Below are 19,586 nucleotides of genomic sequence, written 5' to 3'. Positions count from 1 at the left end.
ATGACGTTCTGGGGCTTATGTGATGACCTGCAAGGTGTTGACCTGCTGGTGGCTTTTGGGATGAACTACAAGGTGCTGACCTGCCGGTGGCTTATGTGATTATCTACACGGTTATGACATTCTAGTGGCTTTTGTGATGAACTATGTGATGGCTTATGTGACGAACTACAATGTGATGACCTTCTGGTGGCTTATGCGATGACCTACAAGATGATGAACTTCTGGTGGCTTATATGATGACCTCCAAGGTGATGACCTTCTGGTGGCTTATGTGAGTAACTGCAATGTGATGAACTTCTAGGGCTTATGTGATGACGTACAAAGTGATAACCTTTTGGTGGATTATGTGATGACTTACAATGCTGTGTGCGAGAGACATGAATGTTAGACATGGGCACGATAGCACCTACTGCATAACAATGCATGTTGTGAGATGGTAATATTCCTTGTTGTATGAAGTTCAATTCCTGCTTGTAAAACTCAATAAAAACAATTTAAAATAGAAAGATATTGCTCATGAATCTGCAAATGAATGAGCAGCTCTTTCATTGGCAGATTAATGAACAGATAATCTCGCTCTTCAACATCCCCAAATGCATCAATTTTCTTCCCTTTTGTATTTAACTTTTCACTTACATTCCAACTCCTCCATTATCAAGGCAGCAAGGAGTAACTAGAAGTTGTGAGCAGCAGATGATGTCGGTGAGCAGTGAGAATCAAAAGAAGTTATGAAAGGGAAGTGCCAAGAACATGTGAAGGAAACAAAGGGACATCTGTCCCAACACTGAATAAACTCCATTGCAAGTGTTCCCCACCCTCTATTCCAAGAAAATATATTCAGAGCAAAGTGCAAATTGCATATAATAAATAAATATTGCAATGACAAAGATAGTGACAAATGAAGACCAAGCACTGACGTTCTTAAGATACTCAGTTTTGTATGAATAAAATGTATATGGTATTTCTATAGTAGAATAGAATAGAACAGAATAGAATAGAAAGGATTTTTATATAGCGCATGGCTACCCGGAAGCATCCCAGCGCTAAATGTAAGAAACTAGCCAAAAGGTGTGCAGGACAAAGACAAGCTCAAAGCCGGGAAGTAACCGCTTCCATTAGTCAGACGGCCCCCGGCCGTCCGACGTCACGGTGGGCGTGGGCGGAGGACGGCTGGGGGCCATCTGATCTGCGCAAGTGTCAAATTCCTCCGCGGCGATGCAGATAACAGAAGAGGAAGCTGGGTTGTGGACGGTTGATGCATTGTGATAATATGTTCTTTAAAGAGTTGAGTCTACAGCTCTTTCCAAAGATACACTATATTGAACCTGTCATTCACATAAACAAAGAAATTGGCACTGCTATGTGGCACTAATCCATGTCTGCTGTTTCTAATTAATACTTGACCCAGAGGGCACTTGTTTTCCAATGCTAAATTGTCCTGAAAGAGTGAATATTGCATCCTTCACAGCTCTAAAAAGGTCAAGCAGGCCATTCTGGCAAGAATTACGTAACAGCACGTAGAGAAGTGGGTCCTGAACAGCTACTAAATTGTCTCATATTGATAATAAAAATACCAATATTAATAGTAATAATAATGTCCATCTTGCCGACACGTCATCCGAAAATTTAAACGGCATTAGCTTTGCTTTGGATATAAATGGCAAGCAATGGACTAGACCAGACATTTTCTCAAAGTTAGTTTACAATTTAGTTTTACTAAATAATTAATTCTGTAATAAGTAATGGCCTTTGTGTAATAATATGTCTCAGCAAAATCAATGTTGCCATTGAAACGACACCCAATAGGGGAGGCCCTTTGTTCTTAAGTACATTTCTAGGTGTTAGCATTTCCCAAGTAAAGGCCACTGACAAGCACAGTGGTCTCTAGATTATAAAGTCGCCGTCTAGAAAAAGGTCTGTGAGCAACTCAAGGCACACTAACAAGACTTGCGTAACATTTCATCAATTCTGACCATGGTCGAATTTTGAAACACAAACAAATTCCGACTGTATAAATATAGTTGCATGGAATATTCATGATTTTAACAGGTGGGTGGGTCTTCATGATTTAAATTCACTATCCCCTTTAGAATTTGTTATATTGTCATGTTGTAAGAGACCAGGAAGCAAGATAAAATCTCAGGTCATGACTAGTTGTTAGACCTGGCATCTTTGGCGTGGTTTCCCCTATCTTTTTGCCTCTACCTCCTGTATTTTTGATGCTGTGCTGGATTTCGTTTTTGCTGGTTTAGATGCTTTGGACACTCTGCCATTGCTGATCAGTGCCAGAGTGTAAGTGCTCCCTGTGTAAATTGTTATTCTGATTGAATATACATGTTTGGCATATTTGTATCACCATGAAGTCCCTAGTAAAGTGCACTGGGTGTGCCAGGGCTGGTGATGACAAATGCTACTAGTGGGCCTGCAGCACTGATTGTGCCACCCACAGGAGTAGCCCAAAAATGATGTCTCAGGCCTGACACTGCAGTGGCTGTGTGCGGTTTAGAACCGCCATGTCCTCCTGGTCAGTGTCCCCACTGACCAGGCCTAACCCTGCCCTTTTTGTGCACATCAGTCACCCCTATGGCAGGCCCAAGGTGCCCCCCTGGGCAGGGTGCAGTGTATGTAGAAGGTAGAGCATGTACTAGTGCAGGTGACATGCTCTGGTAGTGAATGGCAGCCATTTTCGTTTTTCACTACTGTAAGGCTATCTTGCTCCATAGGTTAACATGGAGGATGCTGGCTACAGTGGTTAACAGCATTTCGTCCCATAGGAACAAGATAGGACATAAGTATCTAGTATCCCTGAACTAAGAATTTAATAACACATCTTTTAGGAAAGGTTGTTTTTAAATCCTGTGTTTGAGAACAGCACTTTTAGAAAGTTGCTGTTCTCTTGTCTGACCCTTCTGTGTGCCTGGGCCTGTTTGTGTATTGACTGTCTGGTTTGAGAGTGACAGGGGCTGGGGGATTCCCCAGGAGGCTGGATGAGTCAGCCCTAGGCTAAATGACTGCATTTGCAACTGAAGTGGTGGGAGGAGTTAGCACCTGGGCTGAATAGGGCTGTGCCTGCCTTCCACAATGCTGGCTCCACCCCCCTGCTGGGCGGCTGAGGACCCTGCCCCTCACTCTGAAAGGAAAGATGCAGCCAGCAAAACAAAGTGCTCAGGATCCACGCAGAACTGGTTCAGACCGGGCTCAGGGCCCACATGCACCAAGAGAACAAAAACTTTAGGGGTATAAGTACAGGACCCTGACAACAGAAAATTAGATCATCCTGGAAATCAAGAAGGAACCTCTGCCAAGGAGAAAGCTGAAACTGAAGAAGGAAGACTGTCCTGCTGTTGCTCTGCTGGACTGACCTGTTGCTTTGCTGCCAAGGAGAGGGGAAGGACTTTGCTGCTGAGCTGTGTCCCCTGTCTTGAAGGAATCTCCAAGGGCCTGAGAAGAGCTGGCTCCCTGTTTTGAAGTCCCAGGAACAAAAGGACTTCACCCCCAGCTTCCCTGAACTCTGCTGAGAGAGTTCTGTCCTTCCTAGAGTGCTTGATCCAGTTGTGGGGCCTCTGGAAGTTGTACCTGTGCTGGGAAGCTGGAAACTAAGCTTGAGTGACTTTTGAAACTGAAAAGTGTTGCATCGCTCGCTTGCAGAGCGCATCCCCGACAGTGCGAGAAGTTTCCCGCCGCTACGGAGGTCGAGATCGTCGCAGCGCCTGACGCCGCTGCCAGAGACGTCGCATCCTTCGTTTGCGGGACGCACCAGACCGGTGCGGGAGAATCGAACATCGCTGCGAGTATCGTCGCAGAGCCTGTCGTCGCTGGGTGAGAACGCCGCACCGCTTGCTTGCAGACCGCATCACGTCGCTGCGAGCATCGTCGCAGAACCATCGCATCGAGGAGCTGCGAGAGAGAGGATCACCGCTGGACCGCGCATCGTCGCCCTGGAGATCGTCGCAGCCCCTACGAGATCGCCGCATCGTGCCTTTGCGAGAACAGACTTCCTACGGAACCTACGCACCGGAATCCATACAAGTGGCCTTCCTCCCCATACAGACCGGATTCGTCGCAACACGCCCGCTGCTGCAGCGGGGCTGTCGCAACCGCCTCCCCAGGGTCTCAGGAGCAACGAATCGCTTGTTTTCCACCGCACCAGCTTCTGCTTTTGGAACTTTGTTGCAACTAAAAGGTACTGTGAGTAAACGTGACGCAACTGTGAACTTTTCACGCATCAGTAGAGAATTCTATCGCAACGTAGAGAATTCTATCGCAACCTAAAGAATTTTAACGCAACCTTAAGAACTCGTTTGAAACCATATTCTTCAACTGTGTATGTTGGATTTGTGTCGTTTTGGTCTTGTGTAGTTTAGATTAAAATACCTTTATTTTTCTAAACTGTTGTGGAGTCAGTTTGTGGTGTTTTTACTGTGTTACTGTGAGTGTTGGTACAAATACTTTACACATTGCCTCTGGTTAGCCTAGACTGCTCGTGCCAAGCTACCTAGAGGGTGAGCAGGGGTTATCTCAGAGGGTTATCTCCTTGCCCTGACTAGAAGCAAGGGTCCCTATTTGGACAGTGGTACCTACCTCTGCCAACTAGAGACCCCCAGATCTAACATCTAGTATCTCACGAGTGCGAAGTCTCTGCACATAAAAAGATACGCAGTTGTAAAGATACTACATGTAACATTAATTTGTGAAGAAGCTTGCACTAAAGTGGAAGTTTACCTTTGGGAATTAGGCCCTCAGTTCCCAGTTTCTGCAGCTTTTGGAAGCCTGAAGTCCCTAGTGTAAAAGGACGCCCCTTTGGTGGCCTTACGTTGTTGATTAGATTACACTAAACCTGGAAGTTCACTGATTTACCATTTTAGATTTGTGATTTTCTAGAAGTTCTTATACATAATTTAAATTATTAACAATGTGTATTAATGATTATTTCAATTGCAATACACCTTTTAGAACATTCCTAATTAAAGTTGAAGACTATATTTCTGAACTTCACTGTACATCCCCATGAGTGCTTTTTAGGTCTCGCGCATAGCATAGCAGTGCGCAGCACTGTAGCGCAGCCCGAGACCTCTTGAATGGGCTTCAGAAAGCTAACCACATGCTTGTGCATGTGGTTTTGCAGGCTGGCATTGGTTGCAGCATGCTTTTTTTTTTTTAAACGGCACGTAATTGAACAACGGAGGTCGCATGTCCCGCCTTTGCTCCACCCATTGCCGTCCGTGTCTAGGACGCGCATCAGCGCGCAGCACAGACGACAGACTCCCTCGCCCCCGCGCCACTGTGGTGCGCGCGCACCACTGGTTTCAATTCCGGCGTCGGCTCCTTTGTGATGCGCGCGCAACACTGGTTTGGGACCAGCCCACGAGGTCTTTCACGGCCGCTTGTTTATTCTTCTACCAGGTCCCGCCCCCACGGCATTACTTCTGGGTCGGCGGAGGTGGTGTCCTGGCTGGAGATGCTAGGTTGTTGCTGGTGTCTGTTGTTGTTATTGCTGGAGGTGTCACTCACCCCGCCTGACTCTACATCTAGCGGTTTTCCAGGGGAAAGGGCCCTGCGCCAGGGGCATATTGGACTGAGCAGGGCAAGGGCTCCAGGTTCATCATATTTCTATCCGCAACACAGAACAAAGAGCTTTTGTGATTGCCTGATGCCGGGGGAGGAGGGCTACAACAAAAGTGCCAAGGAATCCGGGAAGCTCTTTGAACTAGCAGCTTGAAAAGGAGAGAAGTGGACTTGCAACCGTGGACCACGGGCGGTCGAATTCCACAACCGGTATAGGCTAAAATCTGCATTCCGATTCTACCAGTGAGATTGCTGCTAAGAGCCGGGAGTGTCTTCCTTCCTATAAGAGAGGCTTCTTGTAGCCTGAAAAGGCGAGAGGATTAACCTGCACCAACGGGCGAAGAAGCAATACCACAATAGGAAAGAGAAATTAATCTTCTGGAAGGGGAACGTTGACCAGGAAGGGATGGAGGCATACATCTAGTTGAGGTAGAGGAGTAACAAGGCCGGTAAAGAAGATTGAGCCTAGACCAAGAAGAAGAAAGAGGAGCTCGTACAGTAAAATAACTTTCAAGCAGGCAAGGAGTCGGTCATGCGGCCAGCTAGGACGGGGGAGAACCTGCAGCTAATGGGTTTTTGTGTAAATTAGACATGGTAATAGGGTGGAAGCTGCAGCCAGAGAGAAGGTGGGACTAACCTGCAATCGAGTTTGTACGTCTCCAGGGGCCTGGACGTGAAGCTTGTTGCAGGGCTCATAGTGTATCTCCTTTGTTTGTTGGTCTGCACTGGCCTCGGGCTAGGGAGCGGCTGAGGCTATTGTCTGATGGAAACCGATCACCGCACCACCTGCCACTGTTGGCTGGCCGTGCCAGGGAGTGACGATTAGTACCTGCCAAGAAGGACCCAGTGTTTTTGTTGGCACCCTGCCAGAGAGCGGAATGGTTGACACTGTCTACTGGGCCTCCCTAGTAAGGGGACCTGTGTGAGACTTACTTTCCATACCAAGACAAGCCTGTTAGTGACCAGCACCCTTGAGAAACGGGTCCCCTCCTATATGGAACATCTATGGAGCATCACCCAGCCTTCGTCACGTCAGTAAGTGCTTCTCTTTCTTCTTCCCCTGCATTAGCGTCAAGGGATTATCGGTGCAAATGGTCAGCCCAATCCTTTTCTCTACGGACATGCCTTATGGTACCGCGGGAACATGTATGATTTTCAGACTTGTAGAATGCATTGCAACTGGTAATTTCCGAGTGAGATGTAGCTCCTTCCTAGAAGTCAGTGAGAGCGGTTCGGTATTCGCTTGGCCCTGTGGGATCTTATACTTCTTGGAGATGTCCTGTCTACTGAGGTATGAAACTGTGACACGTGTGGATTATGGTTTGGCAGACTTGAGTTAATCTCTGGAGCAGATCTTTGCAAACAAGCACCTTAAAAAAGTTTATATGTGTAAATGACTTGAAATATTTGCATTGTTTATATAGACTCGCTACTTGGCTGACGTTTATTTTATTTAAGAGCTTTATGAAGATCGTAGAACATGGTTCATTTTGTTCGTGTGACTTGGATTAGTGGAACGATAACCGAGCGTATTTTTAAGGAATTTTACAAATTAGTCTTTTATTCTAGGGTGTTTTTTCCCCACGTGTCCTTTTCAGGCTGCTATCCAGACACTGCCTTTTTGTAAAGCGATGCCTTTCATAGCAGATACCACTAAAGATGTCTCCCAGAACATGGGCACATAAAGTGACAGATAGAAATTGCCTGACTAATTAAATCGTTACGATTTTACATAAAAGAAAAATGCAATAAAAAAGGATAAAATGCAGATGTTCACAATTACATTTTCATTAAGTTAATAATTGCACAGCGCATAGTTTACAAGCCTGGAGCTGCTACAGTTCACAACTTCACTGCTGTAGATTCCCTGTGTGCCAAGATGTGATCTCATCGTATGTGAATCATTGCCAGTGCAGTATTCCTGAATCAATAGGTCTGCCAGGTTCTCTGCGCAATTCCACTGTGTGTGGAATTGGCCTCTGACAGTCAGTCCTTGTGTCCTCGCCCTTGACTGTTGCAGCCAGACTGCCAACTTTTTTCCATAATTGGGATTAAGCTGACCACCTTGCCATGGGTGGTGAGGGATTATAAGATTTCGATGCTGTGCTTCAGAGCCTACCCACAGAATCACGACCACTCCTTATTCTCCTGACCCAGTATGCATTTAATGGGATCAAGCCAAATCGTACCCCCATCAGAGGTGTTTTGTTGTGGAGTGCAAATGGCAGCGTAAGATATGTAAGCATGATAGGCGGATCATATAGCTTTAAAGCTAGATTTGTGTGGGCTTTCTTGCTTAGTTCCTCCATGTCTAAGGCTATGGACAGCAGTTTAGCTGAGGTATGATTTCCATGAAGTAGACCCCTTGGTTATCGACAGACATAAATTGTTTTTCTGGGTGATTGGAGCTGATTCCTTTAACTTCACAGAGTAGGCCAAGTATCTTGCACAAAAGCATTATATGTTGCCTTGTTAAATGAAATTCCAGACAGAGCTGCGATTGACCTTTCTGAAGCAGTAATCGAGGACAAACAAAAGGGCCTTGGCCTACAAACGTCCTCACATTGGACAACAGAAACGTCACTCTCACCCTTCATCTTTAACATCCTCCAAATAACAGTGTGCAGGAAGCGCTAATCAGTAGTTCCTTTCTATCAAAGTCTTCATGGAATTTCTAAAAACAGCCTTTCTCCATCCTCCTCGCTTCAGTGATTAGATCCCCCCCACTCCCCCACATACACAGAGTCCTACTTCCACACATGTATCACAAGTTCAATCTACAAACACTCAATATTCACAAAGAAGATTCAGGGTTTCACAGAAAAACAAAACTTTACACTACATCTCTGACACAGATAACAAGCTTTTGCAATGCAATTGGTCTCGTATTTATACGAGTTTGAGCTATTGACATTGCAAATGACAATGCCTTTTATTTATGTTTTAAAAACTAAAACAAAAATAAAAGGAATTTTCATTTGCAATGTCAATAGCTCAAAATTGCGTAAATGCGAGACCTATTGCATTGCAAATGCTTGTTTATTGGGTGGTAATCCAAATGCACATATTTTGGGTGTAAACATTAACTTATGAATTTATGTGGCAAATATTCCTCATCCTCCGTGCAGACTAGGAGCAAAGCTGGAGAAATGTTTCAGTAATTTATGATTGGTACTGTTAAACGCTTGTTTAGTAATGATCACCAGGCACATAAAACCTTTATTAGAAGTGTTTTTTTTTTTGTTTTTTTGTTCCTCATTGTCTACCCTGGTTGCACTGATAAATTCAAATAGAGAGCGACACACTGCCTCAGAAAGCTGGATAGGTAGACCAGTATTGTTATCGGTCGCCTAATCAGTGAAATCGTAATCTCAAAGAACCCACAGTCCGCAACAATCAGGGCACTGTTTTGCTGCACAGGCATACCAGTCCTTAGTACGAGATCAACAGGTCAGGGTATGCCAGCAGAGAAAGAAACGAAGGGTTCCGAAGGCAGCATAATCATTGGACCAAACGGGGCGAAAACCCCCCCAAAAAAAACCCATATGATTCAGAGTTGGTTCCACTTCAGAAGCTGCCAAAAGGCTCTCTTGTTTAAATTTCCTGATCTCAATAGATCGAGTTTTGAGATCTGTAACATTGATGTCTGCCAATCGGAAAGGGATGATGCTATGGAATCCTTCCATTTTTTTTTACAAATTTCTCTTCTGGCCAGAAGCATAGAGTAGAAGAGGAGATATTTGGGAGAACCCGTCACCCCCTCCATAACTCCAAAGATTACCAGTGCAGGATTTATTGTGATCTGGCGACCCAGGGAGGTTGAAAGTGAGTCCCAAAATTGAGATAATTCAGGACATTCGTAAAACATGTGTAAGTCCGAAGCCGCTATTGCCCCACACCTTGCGCAGGTAACCGGTCGATCTATAGAAAATTTCGAAAGCCTTTGCGGCGAATAGTAAGCCCTGTGTAGGGAAAAAAGATGGTTTCTTCGGAGCCACGCTGGTTTAACTACTTCCCATAATATCTGAAAAGAACTAAGCAAGGCTTTCTACATTAAGGTCTGGAAAATAACTCCCCCAGATTTTATCGGGCAGTTGAAATTCGCCTTCAATCTCCTCCAACATTGAGTGATACCAAAAGGATATCTTCTTTTTTTCCGGGGTTTTATCTAGAAGTTGAGACTCTAGATGGTTACCACACCCTAATGGTGGTCTAAACTTAATGGTAGATTGCGCATGAGCCCAACTTGCTATCTGTAGGTACTTGAACCTTGACAGATTAGAGCCTGTTCTAATACTTAACGATTCCCAAGGTAGGAGTACCCCAGCGACAAATAAGTGACCCCAGACTTTCAAACAGCCCTCTCTGAGGTAAAGCAAGGCGGTCATTGAGCCAACTAGGGCCCCCAGGTAAATCCCACAAAGGAGCCTTACTTGAAAAGTATCTAAGTTTCATAGCACTGCTAACCTTAGTCCATGTTCTAGCCATGCCCGGCAAGAACTTCAGTTTTATTTATTTTTTAAATGTGGGGTCCCCAAATTTAAAAAGAAACCCATCCTGTGGTAACCTTACCCCACTTAGCATGGCACTAAACATACAACCAATCCCGGAGTTGGTAGGTGTTTTCAACAACATACGGGTATGGGTGAGTTGAAATGCCAATGCGTACAATTGAAAATCTGGGGCTGCTAGCCCCCCCTTCTGCCTTGGACGCCTCCGTTTTTTTCCAGGCAATTCTGGGGTTGCGCTGGGCCCAGATGAATGAGTTAATGTCACTCTGTAATTTGACTAAAAGTGACGGTTCAAAATAAAGAGGTATTGTATTAAACAAAAAGGTGATCTTCGGCAATATGGTCATCTTTATAAGGTTAACCCTTCCCAAAATAGAGAGAGGCAATGATGACCAGGAACTCATAAGTCCCGACATTCTTTCGCTTTAGCAGAAAAGTTAGTCTCAACAATTTTGTTAATATCTTGGACGATTTCTATACCCAAGTAACGCATTTTTAAGCTGGACTGAACCCCTACATCTAAATCACTGTGGTTCCAGGTCATAATCTCAGTTTTGGAGGCGTTAACCTCGTATCCCGAGACTGCTCCGAAATCCAGGGCCAGTTTAATAACAGAAGGGAGTGCTGTACTTAAATCTGAGGAAAAAAATCAAAATATCGTCCGTGTACAGGGCCACCCTCTTCTCCCATCCCCCATACCTAAAAGGCTTGATGCTAGTATCCTCCCGCAACCATTGGGCGAAGGGTTCGATGTATAGGTTGAACAGGAGTGGGGAGAGAGGGCAGCCCTGACGTGTTCCCCTAGTGATATTAAAAGGGTCTGTCAGTGATCCATTAACCAAGAGGCAGGCTGAAGGATTTTGATAAAGTAAGCCAACTGCTCGGCGAAATCCTGCTCCCACATTGAACTTACCCAAGACCCCCGACAGGTATGACCAATTCACCCTGTCGAAGGCCTTGGTTGCATCCAATGTGAGAACAGCCAAAAGCAGCCCAGCAGATGATGCAACATCAATTGCACCTATTAGGTCGTAAGTCAACTCAAAGAGTTGTCGACCCCAAATGAATCCCCTCTGGTCTTGGATGTAAAATGTCACCGAGACCATGCCCAGCCTGTTGGCCAAAATTGAAGCAAAGATTTTATAGTCCGCATTTAAGATGGAAATTGGACGGTATGACCCGCAAGAAGATGCTGATTTGCCAGGTTTTAAGATTAAAGTTATTGACACTTTGTCCCCGGAAGTTGGTGGTGACATCCCTTCTTGAAGAATCTGATTAAATAAGGAGGTCAAAATTGGCACAATCGCCTGCTCTAGAAGCCTATAGATCTCCGCTGGAAGGCCGTCAGGACCCGCCGCCTTTCCGGACTTACTATTCATGATAGCTTTCTTGACCTCATCCTGAGTAAACGTCTGATCTAGAGACGCAGATTGGTCGGAGGTCAATGTTGGCAAAGATATCTCGTTTAGCCAATCAACAATCGAATCCTGGTAAATACACTTATCCTCCTTATAAATATTTTGAAAAAAAGATCGGAAGATTGTTTTAATTTCTTCATCTGAAGTGTAAACCACATTATCGTGTGTAATCGAGCGTATATTGTTGCGGACCTGATCGGTCTTAGACTTCCAGGATAGAAGTTTCCCTGCACCTTCATCATATTGGAAATGGGCGATTTTGCTGGTTTCCCATCTTTGTAAAACACGTGCCTTCAGCACGGAGTCCAAATCCCCCTTAGCTCTTACCAGTTTGTTTTGTAGTTCTTTCAATAAACTAGGCGAGGCAGATGATTGTATATCAATTTTTCTTTGAAGCCTTCCTATTTCTGCCTCACTTGAGAACGCCTCCTCTCTGTACATCTTCCTCATATGGGAGACCCTGCTAGTAATTTGGCCCCTAAGGAAGGCCTTAAAGGAATCCCATACACAACCTGGAGTGGCCGTGCCAATGTTACGATCCATAAAACATTTGCTTTCCTCTACCAAAAAAGAGATCGCATCACGTCTTGAAAGCAAAGAGCGATCGAACAACCAACTTCTCGGAACTACTTGGGGAAAACCTGCCATTACCAATGATATCGCTGAATGGTCAGACAGATGTAAAGGGAGGTAAGTGATATTTTTAACCACGCTTTCCAATGACTGACTAATCAATGGATGGATGGATAGGTTTTTATATAGCGCAATATCACCGCCAGGTCTCAAAGCGCTTTGCATTGGGAACCCGTCCTGGTTTTTCCCTGTGATATAGCCCCTACTGGGTATTCCCAAGGTGAAAGCCAGGCATCCCGCCGCGGGGGGCCGTAGTGGAGATTAAGCAAGCTATTGCCCAGAGTTGCAGAGTGTGAATCTGTGATTCGAGTAGGCACCAAAGCGAGAATTACCGAGTCCGTGGACATTTTTTGGGCTCAAGACCCTGCCGCGTCAGGAATTGAACCCTGGTCCCGGGCCTGATCTCAGCGTTCGGGTCTGCCTCCTCTAACCAGTGAGCCACACTTCTCCACCATCAAAATCAAATCAAAATATAGTCGATCCTGGATTGATGTCGATATATATAATTTCGAAATGAGACACCCATCTGTTGTCCAGATAATATCCTCCAGATGTCTAAATAACCATACTGCTTCATGTTGGCCAACAGGAGAGACCTGGTTTTAGAAGGGGTCAATGCCCGGTTGTGTGGGGACTTATCCAAAAGGGGGTCGAGAACTATATTAAAATCGCCCGCAAATATAATAGGTTCTGGAACAGAAAGCAAATGAGAAAAAACAGATTCCAAGGCAGAAGGATCATCGACATTCGGGCCATAATATCCTACAAAAGTGATTTGTGCCCCCACAATGCTAACTGTGGAAATTACCCATCTACCACCTGGATCTGTTAATTTGAATACCAGTCGGGCTTTTAAAGATTTTTTAAACAAAATTGCCACTCCTCTATTGTTCGTTGATTGCGTTGTAGTAATGAAAAAATCAATCAACGGATTCTTCTTTACCAAATCACCCAACTCTAGCTCTACCAAGTGGGTCTCCTGGAGAACGATGACCTGTGCATCACAATCGCAAAGATATTGCAGAATCTTGTCCCTTCTGGGGCTTGTGCGGAGGCCATTGATATTCCAGGAGAGAATCGGCGGATTATTCATAGAAGAGCTGCCACTTTCCTGCCACCCTACTGATGCCATACTCAACTGGGGAAAGACCACAAAAAATTAGCACAACCATGCCGAAGATCACCTTAATAAATTAATTTTTTTTAAAACAATACGGTACAATCAGAAAAGAAATGAGGATTTTTTAAATTTTTTCCCTTGCAACACCCACCCACTTACCCCATGACCCCTACTACCCCCCCCCCCCCCGGGAAACCCTTGCCCTATCTATCTGGAACATGTCCAGGAGATAGTGCCCCCTCCGAGCAACCGCAGTGTAGATGAAAAATTATAGGAGAGCCCGAGCTACCTAAAAGAGATTTAAGAGAATTCTAGAAACTCTATATTTTACCCTTTTTTTCCTTTTTATTTGTTTTTTATAGAGTAGAGTATGAAGCCTCGCCCTTTGATTTCATATAGCTTGCTACTGCTCCTAGCTCTTCTTGCTTATTCTCTCTAGATTTCCTAAATTCAAAATAAGAGATAGGTAGACAGCAGCAAAACATTTAGGAAAAATAAATACAATAAATCCTAATATAACTATCCCTAACGTTCCTAATATCATTTTAAGAAAGGGGGAAAGAGAACCATTCTAGAATCAATAGAAGCCCCCGCCTAACTTGATGAACCATCCTTATTACCCCAAGCCAACAATAGTTTGTCTGCCGCTTGAACTGATCTAATGTTGTACATTTTATTATTGTACATGATCTTTAATGTGGCCGGGAACGTAAGCTGAGCGGAGGCACCTAACTGCTTAAAGGCGTCCAGTCTCCGCCCCAACTCTCATTGTTTATCCAGAGTTGCCCTAGAAAGATCTGACCTTACTTGGAAGGTGAAGCCCTTACCACTCAAAGACTTTTGTTTAAGGGCCTGACCAAGGTTCATCTCTTTAAGGGAGTAGGTGTGAAAGTTGACTAGGATTTTCCTAGGTTTAGATCTTTGCGGATTTTTCCTAAAAGGCTCCCTGTGGATTCTTTGGATATCCAAACTCAGATTTTCCAATGACTGTTCAAGATGTAGCGAATCCCTTAAGAGCGTCATAATGTACAGTTTTATATCGGAGCCCTCACTCTCTTCGGGAACGTTAAGAATTCGAAGATTGTTACGCCTCGCGTTATTCTCCAGCGTGTCCATTCTCTCTGTGAGGGCGAGGTCTTCTTTTTTAAGATTCACAATATCTATCTTGGCCTGGTCTAAATGTAAGGAAAGTCCTGCCACAGTTTCTTCTAAAGCCGTAGTCCTAGAGTTGAGACCATCAATTTTGTTGTCCAGGGATTCGCAAAAGTTTCTTATCTCTGACTGATTGGCCGCAGAAACCTCGAACCCCTTTTTTATATCCAAAGATAGAGAGGCAAACATAGATTTTAATGAGATCTCAGCCGAACTGGAGCTAGACTCTCCCTTTGGGCCACTTGCCAATGGAGCCAAACCATCATGTAAAGCCACCCCCAGATCTGATAGATTTAAGTCAGCCAGAGTCTCTGGAGCCTGTTGCTGTATTTCCTCCTGATCGACCTGTTCCACTGGCCTGCTCTTGGCTTCTGTACCATTATCTCGCTCATATGTAACTTCCGAGGTCATGCTGTTAGAAGACATATTGCCCTGACCAAGTGTGTTGCCCTCTGAGACAGATAAAGAAAGAGAGACAGGGGCTGAGACCGAGGCAGGCAAAAGGGGAATATTAAGCTCAGATAACGGTAGCTCCTTCGCTAGATCAAGGATTTGAGGGACCACCTTAAAGTAAGACCTTAAAGAAGGCGTAATTTTTACGCTTGTGTTTGAGCACAAGATAGCAGCTTTGGTGACTTTTGCTAACTTGCCCCCCTTTGCGCCCTTAGCTTTTACTTCTGCACTTAAAAAAGAGGAGGGCTTACTCTTGTTGTTACTTTCAACCTCAGCGGAACTGTGACTCAAGCCTTGTAACCAGTTATTTACACCCTTAGTTTCACCCTTAGTTGTTACTAGTGGAGAAACTCTCTCAACAGATCCTTCATGTAACCCAGACTGGGATTTAGCCCGCAAATTCGGCACAGAACCTCTCCCCTTTATACCACCAGCAGAGCCTGGCCTTAAATTTTTAGCTGTTAACGGGGGTCACTCACACCCTCAGCATGTACTTCTCGTACCTTGGGGTAGACTTTCGCTTTTGCCCCTCGTTTTCCTTTTCTCCGTGTTACTGGACCCGTTTTTGGTGGAACTGAATGAACCAGTACATCATGCTCTTTCCCCTGCTCTTCCCCCTGGTCAGCTCTCACCTCAACAGAACAGCCTCCCTCCGTCTGCTGCCCTTGAGGCTCCGTTTAACTGGTGTCACCAGCTCCCTCAACGAAGCCCCGGGTAATCTGCAGGAGGCTCCGAATCCGCCTCCCCTTAAGGAGCTCCAGGGCGGCCAAACCCCAATGCAACAAACCTTGCTGCTGTCTGGGCAGCAAACCTGTTGACGCCGCCTCCTCGAAACACATGGAGGATCGGGACTGCTAGCACCAACACTGAAGACAGCTCCACAAAAGCGCAGACAAGGGTGGGCCCAATCGAAGCCGCCGCTCCGCCGGCCGGCAAACGCCGACCCTGCAGAGCCGATGGGCCAGAAAAAAAAAAAACCAGCGGCAAGGGCGAGCTCAAAGCGAATCCGCTGCTCCGCTCCGACCCGGGCGGCCGGCGAAGCACAACACTCGGAGCCGATGAACCACGGAGCAGCAACAAACAGCCGGTAAGGGCGGGCTCCAAACGAATCCGCCACTCCGCTCTGCTCCGCCCAGCTCCAACCTGGCCCGGTCCTGACCGGCGAACACCAACCCTGCAGAGCAGATGGACCGCGGAGCAGAACAACAAACAGCACGCCCAAACGCCCCACAAAAAGAAGCCCCTCAAAAGAAAAGAGGCAAGTAATGAAAATGTATGGATGATCCTCATCTCCTCATTCAGCACCTCAAACCTTCATCAATAGAAACTAAACACTGCGAACGCCCGAATCCGGAGCGCTACGGCAGCTCAGCCTGCTGCCGCCATGTTTCCCTCCCAACTACTTTATTAGAAGTGTTGTTAACTATCCTATTAATTATAACTACATAGACATTTGTCTCTTCACAAACTTTTTTGTTGTCATTCAAAGTTCTTGACTCGGTGGGTACTAATCACCTTCCAATAGGCTGTATGTTGGAACTATCCCAGAAGGTGGTAAGAACTGGAATTCATAATTCAGCCCCAAATAAAGGGCTGAATTATATAAAAAAAGAAAAGTTTAAATTTGGAAAAACCATGTAACAAAGTAAAGGCTGATCAACAACATATTTCCCCATCCCCAAATGAAATGTAATTCGTTAAATCCAAATTAAATTAATTTTCGGAATGGTTTCTTGTCCGTGTTAAAACATCAGGTTTCGCCTCAAAGTGGCTCCACTCTGACTGTAGAATGATTAGTTTTAAGGTTCAAAGAGCTTTAATACCCTACTTAAGAAGGAAATCTGACCATGCTTATGCAGCTATTGTGCAGAGCTTAGAAAGTACAAACAATACTGAGGAAAAAAAGAAAGAAAAGTCTAGGGATCAGACTTGAGTCCACATGATTAGAACTCTCCAGTAAAATAAGACAAAACCATACTGCAATCTCGTTTCTAACGTAACTTATCAGACGGGAGCAAACAAGGACCCTTGTATTTTGAACTGGCAGTGGAGACCACACTTAGCCTTGTTGTAACACATCCTACTGCGGCATGTGGTAATTCAGTCATAACTGCACCCATTGTTGGTGAAGCCCTCAATTTCGGTGAATCTGAAACCAAAAGGTTAATTCTCAGAATGAGATCAATAGAACTGTTGGCAGAGATGGTTTACGTACTGTTGACTACAAAAAGGACCCTGCAGCCTGGACAAAACTTGGTGTACTCATTATGAGCAAACTTCTGCTTCGAAAAAGATTCCAGATCACTAATCACACTTAAATTAAAGAGGAGACGTGGATTAAGGTTAACATAACCACCAGCTTATTTCTCAGCTTGATATATTTTCCACAAAAAAAAGAAATGTGGTCCTGCATTCTGTAGATGGGGCAAACGTTCATAACGTTATCCCACGCAAGCAAGTGGGCTTTAGGCAAAAGCAATCAACCACCAATCAAATTTTTCTTTTGAATTAAGTCATGAGCAATTTGTTTGTAGGAGGGATGCTGTGCTTGTATTTAAATTCTTTTTAAAAATCGTTTTACATGGTCGATCGTAACACCTTGTGGTCTAGGGCTGTTTCCATCGTGAACTCTGTGCACTCTGGAGCACCACGGACCCCAATCCCAACACATCTTCAACCTCTGGAGTAAGACGATTGGCTACAAGCTCAAGAAAGGTATGATTGCCTCCATCACCTTGGCCTTCTTCCCTGAGGACTGGAAACACGCTGAAATCAAGCCCCTCTTGAAGAAACCATCCACCAACTTAGCAGAATCGAAGAACTAATGGCTCCATCTCCATGGCCCCCTTTCCATCTAAGGGGAAGGCAATCAACCAGCAACTCACTGAACACCTGGAACACAACAACTTCCTGAACCCATCTCACTCTGGATTTTGAGCCAACCACAGCACCGAGACAGCCCTGATCATAACCACCAAAGACACCAGTGCCCTCTAGAACCACAACACAACAGCAGTCCTCATCCCCCTGGACCTGTCAGCCATCTTTGACAACGCCTCCCATCACATCTTGATCAACAGACTCTACCACATCGGAATCAAGGGACACGCCCTCAAATGAGTCACCTCAGACCTCACCGGGAGAACCCAGAGCATACGTCTCCCACTGTTCACCTGGGAACCCAGAAAGATAATCTGACGTGTTCCACAAGGATCGAACCTTAGCCCCACCCTCTTCAACACATGCATGATCCATGACCAATACCATCAGATCACAAGGACTCAACATCAATGGGGACACACACTACATAGGAATCAATGCCCACCTCCTAAAGAGACTACAGACAATACAAATCTCAGTTGCAAGGCTCATCCTCAACCTCCCCAGACAAATCCACATTACACCCCACCTCAAGAAGCTACACTGGCTCCTGATCCAGCAGAGATGCCAGTTCAAGATGTTGACCCACGCATACAAAGCCCTGCACAATGAAGGACCAGCATACATCAACATACAACTTTCACCAACCAACTAGACACCTACAGTCCGCCTCCCTCTCCCTTGCAGACATCCCCGGATCCACCGAAGCAACAGCGGAGGATCCTACTTCTCAAACCTGGCGACTAAAGATTGGAATGACCTTCCCCAACTCTTCAGAACTTCCTTATCAATCATGGAATTCAGGCAAGGACTCAAGACCTGGCTGTTCGATTTAACAGATCACCACGAAGCAGATAGCAAGTCCAGGGCTTAGAGATCCTCACAGGTGAATTGCTCTGCTTTATAAATCCTTGATTGACTGATGGGATTCCTAGTGCTCTTTTAGCGTTTTTAATTGAATTTCATTCTAAGTTATGGGCTCAAGCGAAACTGGATAGTAACAGTGATCGAACAAGCAAAATCATGTAGACAATAGATTAAAACAAGGTTGCGTGTAGGTTATGTGTCTTTAATTGGTATTATGCTCCTTACAAAAATGCTTAAAATTGTGAGGCTAAAATTCCTGGTATCTTTAACAAGCTCTGATAATCTGATAACAGTATTCCGGCACATGATTGCTTTAAAGAATTGCTGCAGAATAATTCCGGCTGTGTAAAAGAATAATGAAAAACATCTCTTCACTCACAAAAATAAGATGTGAGCTTTGACTATCAGAGAATAGGCGAAGGGCATGCAGTATGAATTAATACGAATAATGTGAAATATTTGGCTAATACGAGATTGTGTATGGTGGACCAAGCATTTATAGTATCTATAAAGAGATTGACTTTTTATAATTCAATTTAAAATAAAAATCCTGCAATAGCTTACTATATGGTAGTCAAACTCAATCACCAACTTCAAAGCCACTTGCTAAGGTTTCTTCTTGGAGTTTGTCAGAACTGTTCTAATGCATCTCTTTGGAGAAGTATTTTGCCCTGCCACTGTGAAAGACTTCGTCCATCTGATCTAGTTCATTTACTACATTTTTGTCCATTTGCATGAGTCACAAGGAAAACCTATCTTGAACCGATACCTTTTTACATAGTTGGATTAAGAAATGTGAAAGGGGCATTTGAATAACTGTTAGATATAGGAACTGAGAGAATTGTACTTGTTGTGGCTTTCTTTTTTAACACAATTAGGAAAGGAATACTGATTCTATTTTTAGGCATATTATGGTTTAGAATAGAATTATGTTTTAAAATAGGCTTTTAACTGCCTTATTTTATAATTTGTTTTTATGATTTTGAA

The 19,586-nt window shown here is 44.6% G+C and overlaps 1 protein-coding gene across 3 annotated transcripts in view; it reads right to left on the bottom strand.

Annotated features, from left to right (window-relative positions):
• LOC144792778 (uncharacterized) overlaps positions 1–19,586 on the bottom strand; it is a 408,979-nt gene that overhangs the window by 177,408 nt on the left and 211,985 nt on the right. The window lies entirely within an intron of this gene.

This window comes from Lissotriton helveticus, chromosome 11 (assembly GCF_964261635.1).
Source record: "Lissotriton helveticus chromosome 11, aLisHel1.1, whole genome shotgun sequence".
In the NCBI taxonomy this organism is placed as follows: Eukaryota; Metazoa; Chordata; class Amphibia; order Caudata; family Salamandridae; genus Lissotriton; species Lissotriton helveticus.
The sequence above is the reverse complement of the archived record's forward strand: the minus strand, read 5'-3'. Positions and strand labels throughout refer to the sequence as shown.